The 19,994-nt window shown below is 41.6% G+C and overlaps 1 pseudogene; it reads right to left on the bottom strand.

Annotated features, from left to right (window-relative positions):
• Positions 1 to 3,800: 3,800 nt before the first annotated feature.
• Positions 3,801 to 19,994, bottom strand: part of LOC123346715 — a 25,232-nt pseudogene continuing 9,038 nt past the window's right edge.

Here is a 19,994-nt window from a genome sequence, read left to right as displayed (position 1 = left end):
GGAGCTCAGAGAAGATGATTTAATGTCCCTGCTGGCCTAAGATTGGTGAATCTATGAACCCTCTTCTAAAGCCGTTGGTACTAGATAATTCAGAGACAGGATAGTAGACAAGGTGGATGACTGGCCTCCTCTAGAATGGCAATTCCTATGTTCCTTAGAACTGGTAAAGAGAAACGTCTCTTTTGATGTTAGACATTTTCCTATCTCCATAACTATTCCTTTGAAACTAGAAGTTGTCCTATCTCCACAACTTTCTCACTGAGGTTAGGAGTTCATGTATTAAATTTGTTTGTAATTTCTAAAAATAAAATGTAGCATTAACGCTGCCTTTGCGGCAGTTGTAAATTCCCATTAGCATAAGTTTCCAGGGAATTGTTTCACTCTTATATAATGAATCAGAAAAGGCATTCACTTTTGGAGATCAGATAAAAGCCATCTGTGCCAAGCAGGAGAATAGAACAGGGGATCGTCTGTAGAATTCTTAGATCTCTTTACTGAGGTCCATGGTGATAGATTCTGGATCCTACTCTCTGAAACGCTGCATGAAGAGGTCCCATCAGAGACTCCAGCTTTTATTATACCTGTTTTTGTGGAAGCACAACCTTTCTCATCAGATTCACAGAAGGTAAAGGATGATGTATATTGTCACGAATAATGTGAAACAGAGATACTGTGTTTCTGTGAGACACCCCTGAACAGACCAGTTTAGATGTATGTCGAACACCCTGGGTTTACTCAGAGTCAGCCCTAGCCAGAGCTAGATGGCAGGAATTTGTGGCGATTTATGAGAATTTGTTTCTCCCCAGTCATTCACTGCATAAAAGCCAGCCTCCAGGATCAATGCTGGTTAAAGCCCAGCGGCAGTGAGACCCCAGACGGAGGGAGAGAAGGTAGAAACTGAGAAAATAAAGTATCAGAGGGGTAGCCATGTTAGTCTGGATCTGTAAAAGCAGCAAAGAGTCTTCTGGCACCTTATAGACTAACAGACGTTTGGGAGCATGAGCTTTCGTGGGTGAATAGCCACTTCGTCAGATGCAGTGAGAAACATAGTTACTGAACGTCTTCATGGTGCTATGAGACCACTCACAGTTTTCTGCACACACTAACAAGCAAAGCCAGAATCATCTGTTGTGGTGTATGTTAGACCCAGGAGGTAATTGTTCTGCTCCACTCATCACCAAGAAGGCCTCAGCTGGAGGACTATGTTCAGTTTTGGCCATCACACAATAAGAAATACATGGACAAATTGGGGAGAATCTAGAAGTGAGCAACAAAATGATAAAAGGTTTAGAAAACCTGACCTATGAGGAAAGGTTGAAAAAATTGGGCATGTTTAGTCTAGAGAAAAGAGAACTGAGGGGGATGAGAAAATAAACTTATTCTGAAGTTAACATAGTTAATGCATCTGGTAAAAACAAGTGTAACACATATTCAGTAGGAGGAACAATCTTAGAACAGGAAATCTTAAATGAGGTATCTAGCTAGCTAACTGTCTGTCTGCCAATCTGTCGCTATCTATCCTTCCCTCCACAATCTAGCTTTATTACTGCCTGTCTATCTGGCAGTGTCTCTGTTTCCTCTTCAACTATCTATCTATCTATCTATCTAATCTATCTAACTTCATTAATTTGCCATCAGAGTGATTTCTACTTTACGGAAGATAAAAGCAACCCTAAAACACACGAGTTAGCAGATCAATATGGCTGCAAAAAATGCAACGTCTAGCAGATAGGAAGAAAAAATAGGCAGGTATTAAAATGAATATTACATTGTGTCTGATATTTGCATGGCTAGTATTTGTAATCCTGTTAAAACTCCCTAAACAAAGACATAGAATAACAATCAAACAACCATTATTGTACTGCGTATCACAAAATTCACAAACAAATTCATCACTAACTAAAGCATCAAAAAAAAATTCAGATACGTGTGTGACAAGGAGGTAGAATAATAAATCATAGAACCGAAGAGCTGGAAAGGATCTTGAGAGGTCACCTAGTCCATCCTCCTGGGCTGACCATCTAGACCATCTCTGACAGGTGTTTGTCTCAGCTGCTTTTTAAAAAGTAAAATAATGGGGATTCCAAAAACTGCCTTGTAACCTGTTCTGAGGCTTCCCTATCCTTAGAGTTAGAAAGCTTTTCTACTGTCTAAACTAAATCTCCCTTGCAGCAGATAAAGCTGATTCCTTCTTATGCGACCCTTGGTGGACATAAAGAACAATTGATCACTGTCCTCTTTATAACAACCTTTTACATGTTTGAAGACTCATCAGGTTCCCCCTCAGTTCTCTCTTTTCTAGACTAAACATGCCCAATTTTTTCAACCTTTCCTCATAGGTCAGGTTTTCTAAACCTTTTATCATTTTGTTGCTCACTTCTAGATTCTCCCCAATTTGTCCATGTATTTCTTATTGTGTGATGGCCAAAACTGAACATAGTCCTCCAGCTGTGGCCTTCTTGGTGATGAGTAGAGCAGAACAATTACCTCCTGGGTCTAACATACACCACAACAGATGATTCTGGCTTCACTTGTTAGTGTGTGCAGAAAACTATGAGTGGTCTCATAGCACCATGAAGACGTTCAGTAACTATGTTTCTCAGCAGATGGCAAGCCATTTTATAAAGTGCATAAAATATTATTCTGATCTTTTACAACTGGAGAAAGTAAGGCACAGAATGATATGATTTTCTCGAGGTCACACTGGATCAGGATTGAAGCCCAGATCTCCTGACTCCCAGTCTTGCCCATTACACTGCACAATGTTGAAGTGCACAGTGTTACTGGGGATAACTGAGGTAGCAACCCCGCAAAAGGGTTCGAGGTTAAAGCATGTACAGGGACATTGATGATATCTGCAGGGCAAAGGTTCAAGAGCAGAAATCCAAGACAACCTGTCCCTCCCTCTCTAACCAGATTTAAACATCAACAAAAACAAAGTAATCCCTCCCCCCAAAGGTATCTGTTTCATGTCATATTTCACAGGCTATTATTACTACTTTTTAAAATTATTTTTCTTGATAGAACCCATGGCAGACACAAAAGAGAGAAATCAAACCTCCATCGCAGGATTTATCCTCTTGGGCTTTGGGAATATCCATGAACTGAAAATTCTTCTCTTCCCACTGTTTCTAGTAATCTACATTGTGACTGTGGCTGGGAACATCCTCATTGTTGCACTAGTTGTGGCTGATCAGCACCTTCACACCCCCATGTACTTCTTCCTGGGGAACTTGTCCTGCTTGGAGACCTGCTATACGTCCACCTTCCTGCCCAGGATGCTGGCCAGTCTCCTGACTGGGGACAGATCCATTTCTGTTGGTGGCTGCCTCGTACAATTTTATATATTTGGTTCTCTGTTAGCTACAGAATGTTGTCTCTTATCAGTGATGTCTTATGATCGGTATTTAGCTATATGCAAACCACTTCAATATGCAGCCCACATGAATAGTAGATTTTCCTTCCAGTTAGCAGTCGGGTGTTGGCTAACTGGGTCTGTACCCAGCACAATCACAGCATGTTGGCTATCACAATTGATTTTCTGTGGCCCCAATGAAATTGACCATTTCCTTTGTGATTACACCACATTGATAAAACTGTCCTGCAGTGACACCAGCTTGATGGTTCTTATGATTTTCCCTCTCTCCTTTATATTCATTCTTCCCCCATTTCTATTAACCCTGGCATCTTACGTGTATATCATCAGCACTGTCCTGAGAATTTCTTCTAGCACTGGGAGACAAAAGGTTTTTTCCACCTGCTCCTCTCACCTCATCGTGGTGACAATTTTCTATGGGACTCTATTCGTTGTCTACATGCTCCCAGACACTGCTGGACTGCGAGACCTGAACAAAGTGTCCTCTGCCTTCTACACCATCCTGACTCCCATGGTCAATCCCCTCATCTACAGCCTGAGAAACAAGGAGGTCAAGGAGGCCCTGAGAAAAGCTCTGAGTAAGACTATGACTTTTACAACCAATCACAAATTTTTTTCTTGACATTTATTGTGAAGTCGCAATAAAATATATATAGTGGGAGCTCATCAAGCGGTGTAATGTAGCAAACCAAAGCGCATGTGGGAGCCCTGAATTATTCGAGCTGTTTTATTACCTATAGTGAAACCCCAGGTGTGCAGAAGGGCTAGTTTATAAGTAATGACTGCAGGCCCAGGTATTCGCTGACTCATCAGGCACATTCTGGATGGATCCTGGATCTGCCTGGGGTAACGTAAGCTAAATGAGCTGCACTGTGAGATGGACAGAGCATGTCCAGCCCACCCTTAACTGAACTCCACCAATGTCAGTGGGGACTTAAGGGATTTATTCATGATGAAGTTCCCTGCAGTGCAGAGGGTCTACATGAGGTATACGATGTTTGTAGCTGTGTTTTCCCCCAGGATATTAAAGAGACAAGGTGGACGAGGTAATATCTTTTATTGGTCCAGCTTCTGCTGGTGAAAGAGACAAGCTTCTGAGTTTACACAAAGGTCTTCTTCAGATTGGCGACAGGTACTCGGCATGTCACAGCTACATACAAATGTGGAACAGATAAGGCATTAACACATGTTGCAAGAGGCTATTCCAGGTGAAGTGGGCAGTTAACACCTCTCCAGTCACAGGACAAAGAGGGTTAGTGAGTTACAGATTGCTGGAATGAGCCATAAATCCAGTGTCTTTATTAAGGCCCCATGATTTTTGCTGTGTAGCAGATTTATGAATTTAAGTATCATTAAACAATTACAACCCATACTCACTGGGGACCACATCCTGAATGACATCTTTCCGTACCCCTTCCTTTGACCTGCAACCTCTCCAACCTCATTATCAGAAGCAAGTTCCCCACAGACCAGGAGCCACCAACTCAAAGAGGCACCAGCCCCTGCTATAACAACAGATGCGAAACCTGTCGACATATCTCCATTGCCATGATGGTCAACACCTACCACAACACATGTTTCCGGATCCATGGGACCTACACATGGCTATCACAACATGTGGCATAGCGCAGCTGGTAGGCTTTCTCAGAGCAAGCTCTACCAAATGGCAGGGAGAGGAGAAGGCTTCTCTTATAAACTTTAGCCCACTGCTTAAGCCACTCACCAAGAATATTGGAGACCCCCAGTTTAATTTTGGGCATTGGAGTGGGGGGAGGGATAGCTCAGTGGTTTGAGCATTGGTATGCTAAACCTAGGGTTGTAAATTCAATCCTTTAGGAGACAACTTAGAGATCTGGGGCAAAAATTGGTCCTGCTAGTGAAGGCAGGAGGCTGGACACAATGACCTTTCAAGGTTCCTTCCAGTTCTAACAGATTGGTATATCTCCAATTATTAACTTTTCTAAATTTTAGATACATGATCTAAGCCCAGTGCAAAAGATTGGAGGATTAGATTTTTATATGTAAATTACCCGTACACATCAATTTTACCGCACACACACAAAATAATGAAAAAAATATTTCCATTAATAAAAATAGAAATTTACAGATAGGCAAAGTAAGAAAAATGCTGCTTGAGAATTTATTAAAGTTTGATTTACGTATATTTGCCTTGTGGTATTTTGACACATGATATTGTCAGTGTGTGTTGTAACGGTTGTAAGGCTTTAACTTTTAAAAATCATCATCTCCTGTCATTAAATAATTATTGTCTGACCAACTCTGTTGTGTGACTCACCCTGACAATTTCCCACTGCTGTGATTGTTAAAATCAATAAAAATCAGAAAAAAACAATCCTTAAAACTCATACTTTTACACAACTGTGAAAATGAAAATTGATAAAAATAGAAAAAAAATGCTTAAAAGTACACGCTGCTATTATACGTTGACATTATAAAAAATAATAATTGAATTCTCCCAAGCCTAACTAAAGGATATCTTAATATGGTGCTCTTCCAGTCTCTCCTATTGAAGCTGTTTCCCTGTGTATAAACAATTAAATATGCATTGAGCCCATAGTGAGCAAAAGTGACTCTGTATCCCAGTGGTCAGGTCAGTCATGTGAGAGATGGAAGATCCCTGTTCAAATTCCTTCTCCTGATCAACCAGAGGAGGGAATTGACCTGGGGTCTCCAAGAGCCCAGGTGGGTGCCCTAACCACTGGGCTAAATTTTATAAGGGAAGATGCTGCTGTTGCTTCCTTTTCCTCCCATGTCCCTAAAAGACCACCAGAAGCTCCCTAGAAGTTGGGGGGCTACCATTGCCGGAACAATGGCCCTGCCCCTTCTGCCCAAGGCCAAACACCCACACTGCCTCTTTTCTGAGGCCCCGCCCCGCCACCACCTCTTCTCCGAGTCCCCACCCCCACACTGCCACTTCCTCTGAGGCCACGGCCCCACATCGCCTCTTTCCCCAAGGCCCTGCCTCCACACCACCCCTACCCTCGAGGCCCCTCCCTCATGCCGCACCTTCCCCCGACGCCCCACTCCCACACAACTTCTTCCCCCGAAGGCCCTGCACATTGCTCATTCTTCTCTGCCCCTCCCCCTTCTCACTTGCCCTTAACTCCGGTAAAAAATGATGGGTCCCCTGGTCCCCCCTATTCCAGAACCCTTGTGTCTCTCTGGACATTTTGTGTAGAGTTATGTGTGCTCAGAGCCTGCCTACTGGATAAGGTTTTGCAGGTGAGATAAGCTGGGCAACACTCATCTTCACAGGTTTGTGGATCATGCTGGGGCTTCCAAAGACGCATGCCCAGAGGCACATGCTCAGAGGCACAAAGTAAGACACTTTTGGAATGTTTACAGTGCACAGTTAGGTGCCTAGGGTGAGATTTTTAAAGGTATTTTTAAAGGTAGGGATTTCAATGCGTGTTAGGTGCTTAAATCCCACTAGGCACCTAAATATTTTTAAGAATCTGGCCAGAAGTAAGTTTAGGTGCTTACAGAGTTAAGTGGCAGCAAAGCAAGTGTTTGTGGATTGCTGTGGTGCCTGAAACTGCCTAAATCTAGTCTTCAGGTGCCTAAGTCCCTTTGTGGATCTGAGTCTGGGTAACCAGAGATCACTGGAGTCTTCTTTATTCATTGAAGCAGGAAGCCACTCATATTCTATGAATTTTAGATCATTTTCACCTGGTCTGTTGCTACCAGACCTATTGATTGAGTCCTTTAAAGAATGGCCCTGAAATATTCGTGTGTTACGCCAGTTATTCGTGTGTTACACATTGAAATTTCTGAAATCAAAGCTGTTGTGCTGACATAAAGCAGAGTGCTGAATCATGGCTTGTATGTTGAAAGTTCAGCCAGAATATCAAAGTGTTAATCTTCACCTGGATAGATAGTTATCATTTTCCCAATTTTGTAATCAGGAAGATCAAACAGCAAATGATTCTTATTTAGCTTTTCTAGAACACCACAGATGGTTGCATGGGGATTTAACATACAAATAAAGAAAAAAATGTTTTGCCCCAAAATCATGTTGTGCTAACTACTCTGATTTTATATGATTGATTATTTTATTGTTGTTACTGTTGTTGTTTTTTTAATTTTAAATTTATATAATAATATTTTATTTTGTTTTAATCACCATGGTAGTTTAAAAACATGCAATATGTAAAATTACAAGCCAGCCATATATATATAGATAGACCCCAGTCTCAATGTCACCTAGTGAATGGCACACATCTCACGGTGTCCATTGGGCACCCAGCTCCCTTGGTGTCCTGGGAAACTCCCATCCCAGGAGTCTCCCCTCAGCATGATATTTTCCAAATGGCAACATTTGGAAAAGGATAAAAAGGTGGGGGGCGGGGGAAATATAGCCCTGAGAATTAATCTGTTGGTCTGTATAAAATGTCTTTTTGATAAAGTGTGTAGGCTGCATAGATTAATAGGAATTTGCAATAGCTGTAACGCAAGATACCTAGAAACTTCTAAGCCAGACATCCTGGCCTATTTCCTTTGTGACACTGACAGCAACCTTTAAGACCCTTACTCAGAAAAGTAATAATAGGAGACAAACCTACGCAAATGTCCAGGGACTTTTTGAATGTCTGCTAACCTTTCACCTAGTTAGGGTAAAAAGGAGGTTATTTTTTACCACAAATGTAACACGTACACCCGCAAGCTACTATATAGCTGTCATTAGTATGCACACAAAAGGTCAGCCAATGAAAACAGGTACCCTCACCTTTCCATGGGGGAAAGACAAATTTGGGCATAGGAGGAAGGATTTCTCCCTATAAAAGGTCTGACAATCCACCATTAAGACAGGCGATACATCTCTCTGTTTTCTTGTCGTCTCAACCTGCTTCAAAGCCTCTTTCTCCTACGAAAGCTGTCAATACTAAGTCGTAGTATTAATTCTTCTCAAAGTTGTGAGTATGAACTTATTTCTGTTTTACTCTAAAGCATCTATACTAGGAAGGGTTTAAATCATAGCCAGTCTCTTGGTAACTTCCTCTAGCAAAGGTGTGAAATCTTCTGAGTGCTATTGCTGCAAAGTGCATTAGAACTGTGTAATATCATATCATATCTCTTAAGGAACTGTGATATTTTGTAACTTTGTAATCTCATACTGCTTTTAACATTTTACATTTACTTCTTGTTTTATTGATTTTAAATAAAAGGTCTTGTTTGACTAAACTCTGTCCCTGTCTAAATTTCCTGTTATACCCCAATCTCCTTGTATTAAATTCTGTGAAGCCTGATTCAAGATGAACTTTTATCTTCTGATCACACACATTGGCGAGCCATACCCATATTATTAATATCTATCAATTATTACTAACATTACTAATTAATTAGAAAATTAATTATTAAATACAACTAAATTAAGTGGATAAGTTCCACTGTCCCTACTAACCCTCTCCAAATCAGGCTACAGACTGGCGAGCCAGCCAGGAGGAGATTTAAGGAGTGTGTGACAGGAATTTCAGGTATCCAGATATTCCTGGACCCTTTGAAACGCAAGTAAATAGTTAATTTCAGTAAACTTTGAAATCTTTCTCTTAAAACAGAGCAGAAAAAGAAAAGAGCTAAGGTGGTGAAGGGAATAGCTGTTGAATGCTTGCTTGTAGCTTGTAGTTCATTGGGAAAGAAATTGGATAAAAAGATGAAGTTACTCAGGGAAGTTCAGCAGATGTTGGTAGCCTATAGAGTAGACCGTGGTCGGCTGTTGGAAAAGATTAAAAAACTAGAAAAGGAAGAAAATAGAGCAGAGGAGGTTGAAGAATTGATTCCCATCCCTATTGGTATGGTGGAACCAACAGAGGTAAAAAATCCTATTGGATCAGTGACTAGAAGTAAAACAAGAGAATTAGCTCAAGCAGACACAGTACCTTCAGAAGTGAAGTTGCAGGTTGAATCTGTGGAGTCAGAGGAAATTGGCAGTGCAGAGAAAACTGACAGTCTGCCAATAGCAGACGAATGTTCTGAAGTAACAGTTCAGGAGGCGGAAACAAGTGTCACAGTCAGTAAAGCAGTTAGTGACACAAACAGAGAAGCAGAGAAAGAGGAAAAGATCTCTACTTCTGTAGAGACAGCTTCTGTGAGTGAAGAAGCAGTGCCTTTAGAATCGGTCATTGTTCAAGGATTAGAAGAGGCCGTATCACAGGTAACACTTGTAGCTAATGCATGTGATGTAGTGATCTCTAAGTTACAAAGAGAGCTACAACAACAAGCAGGGAATAGAATTCCTGCTCCTCCACCCAATGTTACATTAGCACCATATAGAGTAGAAAATCCAGTCCCTTTGGGTGGACATTTATTGGCATACGGGCAATCAATATTGCCTAGACCCCAGGAATTTCGTGGGTCCTCTACACCCCGTGGTATATGTTGGTATCACCTAGTGCATCGGTAGAACGCCCTACTACACCAGATTTCAGTGGACTAAGGGATGTCCTGCGTCAGTGTGGAGACACTTTGAATGTAAGCCATAGACATTTCATGGAAAATTATCCTAGATACCCAGGATTATCTCCAGTGGAAAGTTTTGATGGTTCAGATGAGGAAAATGTGAATCCATGTAGAAGGAGGCAAGGAATAGAAATTGTAGATTTAAGCTCAGATGAAAGCTCAGATGAAAGCTCAGATTCAGATCCAGAAGAAGGAGCTGCAGGTTCCAATTCTGATTGTCCTGTAGCAGTTGTCACAGATATTAAAACCTTAGACCTGGTAGCTAAGCAAGTAGGAATGATGGAGGATTCTTCAGTTGCTATGCATGCACAACGTGTGCAGGAGACAGCAAAAGTGTTTGGCTTACCAAGAGAAGATTGGGTTAAAATCTTACAGCTCACAGTGAATCGAGCATTGTGGAGTACTTTGCCACTTAAGTTTAGAGTAGGAGAGAAAACTTTTGAAGAGACAGTAGCCCTATTGGAACATAATCAGCACCCAGGGCAAGCTGGAGTAGCAATTCTGTCTAACTTAAAGCAGAAACCTAATGAAACTCCACATCAGTTTCATTTGCGGTTAAGTGCAGCTTGGCAGAGTCATATCAAAGAAGAAACAGATGAACTGCCATACATCAGTTTGCTAGTTAATAATTCCCTTCCTCAGTTAAGAGAAATGGTTAATATGCATATCACTGATGATATTTCTTTAAAAAGAACATTAGCCTTATTGGCTAAAGCATATGCACAGGGAGGCTCTAAATTAGGTTGGTGTGGAGCCCCGGTTGCAGTACTTCAGGAACCACAAACTAATCCTACGGTGAGGATTGAGGGACCTCAACCTCAGCCAGGATTAGGACGAGGAGTTCCTAAATTCCCTAAGTATCAACGTTGGCAAAATGGCCCTAACCCACGTAATAACCCTGGACCTTCGAGTGGCCAGGCCCCTCGACAGGGTTATGCGTTTGGATCCTATGCAGGAGCCCGGGATCGTGTTCCTTTCTTTTCAGATGCTGCACAGAACAGTTCACGTCTGCAGAGACCTAAATCACCGCCTTTGCACAAAACTGAGGACTCAGTTGTGAAAATGTTTAAAACAGTGCAACAGACGCTTGAAGCTCAACGACGGGCTATCCGAGAATTTCATGCCCGTGTGAATGAGCTGATGATGATGGAAGGCCAAGGCTCAGCAACCTTGAACCGTCCAGTGGCCTCCGTTGATCCATCCCCTTTTCCCCAGTGGACAGCCACTCCTCCAGAATTGGCTGCCTCTGAGGAGATAGAGGAGGAACCCTTAGATTATCTGACAGCATATGCTGCATGACTACAAACAACCCCGAGTGTAGTCATAACCCCTTTAGGCAGAGATACAAGTGGAAGACCCACAATATCTGCAGTGATAGAGGGACTAGACAGGAATCTCATTATAGATACTGGAGCAGCAATCAGTATTCTCCATGTCGAGGATCCTAGATCCTCTCCTCTATCATCAGGATGTACCAAGACACTTGCAACCTTTGCAAGTAATCAGGTTACTACCACACTTTCTACACCCCTTGAAGTACAAATAGGTCACCTAAGAAAGAATCATACTTTTGCATTAATGAAGTTAGCAGACCCAAATAATTCCTTATTGGGAACTGATTTCTTATACAAACAGGGATGTGTTCTTGATTTGTGTAACCAATTATTGTGTCTTTCAGTAGAACAGGAAAAGGATGACTCTCCAGTAGTCATACCTGAGTGTGGTATGGTATCTCCAGTGGAGGACTTTGAACCTGAAGGGTATGATTTGAACGTAATAGTGGCTAAACATGCAGACCAACCTGAGTTACAGGCATTACTGTACAAACATGCAGATGCCTTTGCTAAACACAAACATGACTGTGGATGCATGGCCATCACTATTGTTGTGGAAGGAGGAGAAATTTCAGCCCAAAAACAGTATCCTTACCCAGAACAAGCAAATCCATACATAGAAAAGACTATTAAGTCCTTGCTGACACAGGGAGTACTACGAAAATGTACTTCCACTGCAAATTCACCTATTTGGCCTGTGAAGAAACTGGATGGTTCGTGGCATCTCACAATAGACTACAGATGCCTAAACCAGGTCACACCAACTAAATTGGTACAACCCAAAATACCAGATCTAAAAGATATGCAAAAATTAAATAAGGACATAATAAAAGTAATTCTAAAGCTTTCCAAAATAGGCAAAGAGGGATCACTAACAATAGACCCTTTGTACAAACGACATGAACAGCAGTTACAAGTCGTAAATGGAGTTCTCATGTATACAGGAGGTCCTTTCCCTGTGTGGGTAGTTCCAGCTCACCTACGGAGGGAAATGATGTACATGGTCCATGACACTCCTACAGGAGAACATCAGGGAGTGGACAAAACTGTCCAACGTCTTGCATCTGTAGGGTGGTGGCCACTTCTTAGGATGGATGTGCAACAATATTGTGAAAATTGTCTGGCATGTGCCCAAGCTAATCCTACTCCATCCAAAAGAAATGCGCCACTAAGATCCCAGGTGTATGAAGGTCCGTGGATGGCTTTGCAGATTGACTTTGTAGGTCCTTTGCCAAGGACCCAAAGAGGTAACCAATATCTATTGGTGATTATCGATCCTTTCTCAAAGTGGATAGAGGCATTTCCTCTTAAAGCCAATACTGCAAAAGCCACTGCCAAGGTCTTGGTAGAACAAGTCTTCTCTCGCTGGGGGATCCCTGCAAAGGTAGAGTCAGACCAGGGATCACATTTCACAGGACAGTTCTTTAGGGATTGTCTTAAATTGATGGGAGTCCCGCAGAGACTACACATCCCATACAGACCACAGTCATCTGGGATGGTGGAACGAACCAATCGGACTATAAAAGTGATGTTGAGGAAACTGGTTGATGCCAATGGACGTAACTGGGACACCCTCATGCCTTTAATTTTAATGGCATTGAGGGCAACACCGGCTGCATCTACTGATAAAACACCTTTTGAAGTGATGACAGGCCGAACAATGAAATTACCAGAACATTTAATTTGGCAAGCTAGTGGCACTCAATTAGAGGGAATAAAAATGAATACCTACCTGCAAAATCTGCAAAAACATTTAAATCACATTCACTTGCAGGTAGCTGCTAAATTGGGAAAATCCAGACGTAAGGCAAAGGCTTACTTTGACAAAAACCAGAGAGAGAATACTTGGGAGGTAGGAGATCAAGTAATGTTATTGTCATATAAGTCACCAGAACATGGGTTGTGTAATCGATGGACTGGACCTTTCCAAATCATCAGTTCAGCAGTATATAAGATCAGAATAACAGGAGGAAAGCATAATAGAGACAAGATTTATCATGCTAACCAGTTAAAGCTGTATCGATCGTCCAGGTTGCAGGAGCAACTTCCTCCTCAGGACTTAAGTGATCAGACGAAATCGCAACAACTGGAGCCCAGCAGTTTGCAACCATGAAATTGACATTGACATTTTTGACTTATTACACCCTTATTGTTGCTCTAAGGGTAGGACTATGCCAAAATCTTAAGTCTGAAACCGAACTATTGCAACCCCAGGAAACCAGACGACCGGATCGTACTCCGTTGTCTGACCCAAGCAACAGAACATACCAACAAAGAAGGAACGGACTATTATACTTAATCCAGAACTGGTCAACAACCCGATTCAACAGGTTAAGGGAATTCGGGGGGAGGATGTTACTTTTGAATATCAATTAGTGGAAGTAACTGCACTACCCTCTAGTGGTTGGAAAAAAATTGGCCCTTGGATAACAATTCAAAGGGTGGTGGTTGCAAGACATTTATAAATTCAACTTCCCTAAAACATGGTATAGCTTATGGAACTTGGAAAAATAAAGCTAGCTGTAATAATTAAATAACAGGGGGAAGTTTAACCTTGTATAAGCTTAAATATGAGGATCAAGGGCGATATGAGGTGCTCATCATAGCTACCTTTCAAACCAAAACAGGAAACAAAAAATATGTCCAGAATATGACATTTGAACTTAGAGTTCAGGACCCAGTTATTGACTATGATGTTGATCAGTCAAAAATAAATGATGTAAATTGTCCAGTATTAAACCCAGGACCTGTTAGTGGTCTTACCACAACACCCATGATGGGGAAAATAATTAATCAAGTTCAATTTATGCATATTCCTGTAGTGCTAAATTTGTCTAATTGGTACTTGGGAGAATTTAGCTATTGTCAGCATACTAAAGTAGCTTCCTTTTTCTCAGTACGACTTGTGGATAGGATTGTAGCCTATCAGCAACGAGTGCGGGATATTGTTCTGTTGAAGGATGATAAAGTCCCTAAGTCACCAACTCTTAGGAGAAAACGTAGCTTAAATCTCCTTGGAGGTTTAGGATCCCTAACAGGACTATTTGGTGCAGGAATGTCAATTTGGAACCAAGCGGATATTGGAAAAATCCGCAAGCATATAGATTATGTGTTAAAAGAGGAAGCTAACCGAGTAGTCAATCCAATGTTACAGGGAATAAAGGGATTGGCACAGGAAGAACGATTTACTGTTTATAATATGCATGATATAACCCAATTGTTTAATGAAACTCAACAGAAAATTAACCAGTTAATTGCTTTAAACAATGATCAGAAAAGAAATCAGCATTTGGGGAAAGAAATTATATGTTCTGCATATGGGGAATATGTTGTAAGTACAATTACTAATGCATTACGATCCTTAAAACTAGGAGAAGTCCCTGACTTAATTAAGAATGAACAACTAATGAGTTGGTATTGTCCTAAATGTTTTCAAAAGCTGGAAAAGGAAAGATCCACTTGTTTGGATGCATGCCAGCATTTGTCAGTGGGTGCTATGAGAAAGATAGGATCTGTGACACCTCACCCCAACCGAGACAGTTGTTCTCTTACAAAAGATTGTATGATGGCACGATCTTTGTATGTTTCATTCACGGTCTCGTTACCAGTGTTTGACCCAGACAGAGATGTGTACAAGCAATTGGCTGCTATCCATTCTATAGGTCACCTCAAAGATAACATCTACAGGGAACGCGTTAATGCACCTCCCCTGGTAGTCTATCACACTCCAACTCAGACTTGGAAGGTACCACAGATGGCCTGTTGTTCTAAAAAAGGACCCCAGTATATCTGTAGGTGTAATGTGTTTGAAATAGACACTGTTTTGTGTGGACTACAGGGAGAGAAAGCACAGAATTCATCATCGTCATGCCTGGTGAGGCTGACCACATGGAAGACTCCAATGGAAAGGGTGACCTATGCTGGAAGGAACCAATTTTGCGTGGTTACCAACCAAAAGAGGTACCAGTATGGTCCCTTGGAGTGTCCTGTCACAGAGCCAAATTTCTGTTTTACCCCAAAGCAACCCACGGTAATAGGAAATCAAGTTATTTCCCCTATTCCTATTTTTGAGAACATTACCATTATTCAGTCTAACCCTGATTACCAGAATTTAACTATTCAAAGTACACCTACTTTTCTGGCTTATATTCCACCATTAGGGTTGCAACTAAAATCCTTAATGACTCATAAGGAGACTCACCTCATTCAAATTACTAATAATATGGATGAAGCCCAACAAGTTATTACCCAATTAATGAATGAAGGGAATGAGCCTGCAACAACTTCCAGAGAAAATTTCGGATTAGAAGTATGGATAATTATCCAAGGAATTGGGATTGTAATTAATTTCCTTATTTTGGGTTATATGCTGTATAAACGCAACAAACCCAAACCAAAACCTAGGCAGAGACCTAGACAGACACCCAGACAATCATCTAAACAAATGCACAAACGAGCACCATCTGGGGATAAAGATGAATATATATACATGGTGCCCATTCCTGATACCTACCAAAATTTGCCCAGGTATGAAACTAAAAAGGGCCCCACAGATGTTAAGTCCTAGGTGACGGGGTTTCTTTATGTAAACCACCCCGTCAAAGGGGGGCGTGTAGCCCTGAGGATTAATCTGTTGGTCTGTATAAAATGTCTTTTTGATAAAGTGTGTAGGCTGCATAGATTAATAGGAATTTGCAATAGCTGTAACGCAAGATACCTAGAAACTTCTAAGCCAGACATCCTGGCCTATTTCCTTTGTGACGCTGACAGCAACCTTTAAGACCCTTACTCAGAAAAGTAATAATAGGAGACAAACCTACGCAAATGTCCAGGGACTTTTTGAATGTCTGCTAACCTTTCACCTAGTTAGGGTAAAAAGGAGGTTATTTTTGACCACAAATGTAACACGTACACCCGCAAGCTACTATATAGCTGTCATTAGTACGCACACAAAAGGTCAGCCAATGAAAACAGGTACCCTCACCTTTCCATGGGGAAAGACAAATTTGGGCATAGGAGGAAGGATTTCTCCCTATAAAAGGTCTGACAATCCACCATTAAGACAGGCGATACATCTCTCTGTTTCCTTGTCGTCTCAACCTGCTTCGAAGCCTCTTTCTCCTACGAAAGCTGTCAATACTAAGTCGTAGTATTAATTCTTCTCAAAGTTGTGAGTATGAACTTATTTCTGTTTTACTCTAAAGCATCTATACTAGGAAGGGTTTAAATCATAGCCAGTCTCTTGGTAACTTCCTCTAGCAAAGGTGTGAAATCTTCTGAGTGCTATTGCTGCAAAGTGCATTAGAACTGTGTAATATCATATCATATCTCTTAAGGAACTGTGATATTTTGTAACTTTGTAATCTCATACTGCTTTTAACATTTTACATTTACTTCTTGTTTTATTGATTTTAAATAAAAGGTCTTGTTTGACTAAACTCTGTCCCTGTCTAAATTTCCTGTTATACCCCAATCTCCTTGTATTAAATTCTGTGAAGCCTGATTCAAGATGAACTTTTATCTTCTGATCACACACATTGGCGAGCCATACCCATATTATTAATATCTATCAATTATTACTAACATTACTAATTAATTAGAAAATTAATTATTAAATACAACTAAATTAAGTGGATAAGTCCCTACTAACCCTCTCCAAATCAGGCTACAGAAAGGCTCTACTATTTGACCTGCCTCTAACTTTTGCCATTTGGAAAATAAGAATTAAGTGCTGAAAATATTACTGTCAGAGATAAAGCAATACTTTCACTTTTGATGAAAATGCTTTCAACACTTAACAATATTCAGTGTTAGGTGGAAATAGTTTGGAAACAGTAAGAAAGTATGAAAAAAATAATATTTTCCCATATGTTTTCAAAATTTCTTTGAGGAAAATTAGAATTTCCAGACAGGAATCTTTCTAATGGGGATATTTCCCATTAAATTTTTCACAGGAAAAATCCTGATTTTCCCACCAGCTCTACTCAACATCAAGAGTTTTCACATTGTCACCAAAAAGAACTGGGAGCCTCTATCCCTTCACAAAACAGGTCAAGTGTTCACTTCAGTCATGCTCCGCCCACTACTGATCTGCATCATGTCAGTTAAACATGACCCATGTGCAGTGATAATCAAAGAGTTGTTTGTAAGCCACGTGTTCTACACCAAGCTCTCAGCAATAGGTTCGGAATGCATCATTTGGGGTGAAATATTACCCTTCCCAGAGTGCCAGCATTAGGCCTACACAAAACATCAGCCATATTTTGAGGCTTTAACTGGGAGTCAAGTAGTTCACAGGTCTTGTATTGATCTTCTGAACAGTCATGAGTTTCACCCTTTAGGAATTTGGACATGGTCCAAAGCTCACTGACTTCAATGGAAGTCTCTCCATTGACTTCATTGGGCTTTGCTTCCTTCCCAACCGGAAAACCAAGAAATGTGCTGCTTGCCAGGAGCTAGGATTAATGATGTGAAGGAGAGACTGCCGAGACTCATCAAGCCCTCGGATCGCTACCCCTTCCTGCTTCTCCATGTGGGCACCAATGATACTACCAAGAATGACCTTGAGTAGATCACTGAAGACTATATGGATCTGGGAAGAAGGCTAAAGGAGTCTGAGGAGCAAGTGGTGCTCTCTTCCATCTTCCCTGTGGAAGGAAAAGGCCCTGATAGAGACCATTGAATCATGGAAGTCAAAGAATGTCTATGCAGGTGGTGTCGGAAAGAAGGCTTTGGGTTCTTTAACCAAAGAATGGGATGATGTTCCAAGAAAAAGGACTGCTAGGCAGAGACAGGCTTCACCTAATGAAGAGAGAGAAGAGCATCTTCGCAAGCAGCCTGGCTAACCTAGTGATGAGAGCTTTAAATTAGGTTCACCGGGAGAAGAAGACCAAAGCCCTGAGGTAAGTGGGATACCAGTAGGAAAGATGAGCAGGAATGCGCAAGAGGGGAGGACTCCTGCCTCATACTGTGAAAGCAGGATGATCAGCGGGTTATCTGAAGTGCCTATACACAAATGCAAGAAGCCTGGGAAACAAGCAGTGAGAACTGGAAGTCCTGGTACAGTCAAGGAATTATGATGTGATAGGAATAACAGAGACTTGGTGGGATAGCTCAGATGACTAGAGTACTGTCATGGATGGATATAAACTGTTCAGGAAGGACAGGTAGGGGAGTTGCATTGGGTCTGTAGCCAGCACAATCACAGCATGTTGGCTATCACAATTGATTTTCTGTGGCCCCAATGAAATTGACCATTTCCTTTATGATTACACCACATTGATAAAACTGTCCTGCAGTGACACCAGCTTGATGGTTCTTCTGATTTTCCCTCTCTCCTTTATATTCATTCTTCCCCCATTTCTATTAACCCTGGCATCTTACGTGTATATCATCAGCACTGTCCTGAGAATTTCTTCTAGCACTGGGAGACAAAAGGCTTTTTCCACCTGCTCCTCTCACCTCATTGTGGTGACTATTTTCTATGGGACTCTATTCGTTGTCTACATGCTACCAGACACTGCTGCACTGCGAGAGCTGAACAAAGTGTCCTCTGCCTTCTACACCATCCTGACTCCCATGGTCAATCCCCTCAACTACAGCCTGAGAAACAAGGAGGTCAAGGAAGCCCTGAGAAAAGCTCTGAGTAAGACTATGACTTTTACAACCAAGCACAAATTTTTTTCTTGACATTTATTGTGAAGTCGCAATAAAATATATATAGTGGGAGCTCATCAAGCGGTGTAATGTAGCAAACCAAAGCGCATGTGGGAGCCCTGAATTATTCAAGCTGTTTTATTACCTACAGTGAGACCCCAGGTGTGCAGAAGGGCTAGTTCATAAGTAATGACTGCAGGGCCAGGTATTCGCTGACTCATCAGGCACATTCTGGATGGACCCTGGATCTGCCTGGGGTAATGTGAGCTAAACGAGCTGCATTGTGAGATGGGCAGAGCATGTCCAGCCCACCCTGAACTGAACTCCACCGATGTCAGTGGGGACTTAAGGGATTTATTCATGATGAAGTTCCCTGCAGTGCAGAGGGTCTACATGAGGTATACGATGTTTGTAGCTGTGTTTTCCCCCAGGATATTAAAGAGACAAGGTGGACGAGGTAATATCTTTTATTGGTCCAGCTTCTGCTGGTGAAAGAGACAAGCTTCTGAGTTTACACAAAGGTCTTCTTCAGATTGGCGACAGGTACTCGGCATGTCACAGCTACATACAAATGTGGAACAGATAAGGCATTAACACATGTTGCAAGAGGCTATTCCAGGTGAAGTGGGCAGTTAACACCTCTCCAGTCACAGGACAAAGAGGGTTAGTGAGTTACAGATTGCTGGAATGAGCCATAAATCCAGTGTCTTTATTAAGGCCCCATGATTTTTGCTGTGTAGCAGATTTATGAATTTAAGTATCATTAAATAATTACAGCCCATACTCACTGGGGACCACATCCTGAATGACATCTTTCCGAACCCCTTGCTTTGACCTGCAACCTCTCCAACCTCATTATCAGAAGCAAGTTCCCCACAGACCAGGAGCCACCAACTCAAAGAGGCACCAGCCCCTGCTACAACAACAGATGCGAAACCTGTCGACATATCTCCACTGCCATGATGGTCAACACCTACCACAACACATGTTTCCGGATCCAGGGGACCTACACATGGCTATCACAACAGGTGGCATAGCGCAGCTGGTAGGCTTTCTCAGAGCAAGCCCTACCAAATGGCATGGAGAGGAGAAGGCTTCTCTATAAACTTTAGCCCACTGCTTAAGCCACTCACCAAGAATATTGGAGACCC

This window comes from Mauremys mutica, chromosome 12, assembly GCF_020497125.1.
Source record: "Mauremys mutica isolate MM-2020 ecotype Southern chromosome 12, ASM2049712v1, whole genome shotgun sequence".
Classification (NCBI taxonomy): Eukaryota; Metazoa; Chordata; order Testudines; family Geoemydidae; genus Mauremys; species Mauremys mutica.
The sequence above is the reverse complement of the archived record's forward strand: the minus strand, read 5'-3'. Positions and strand labels throughout refer to the sequence as shown.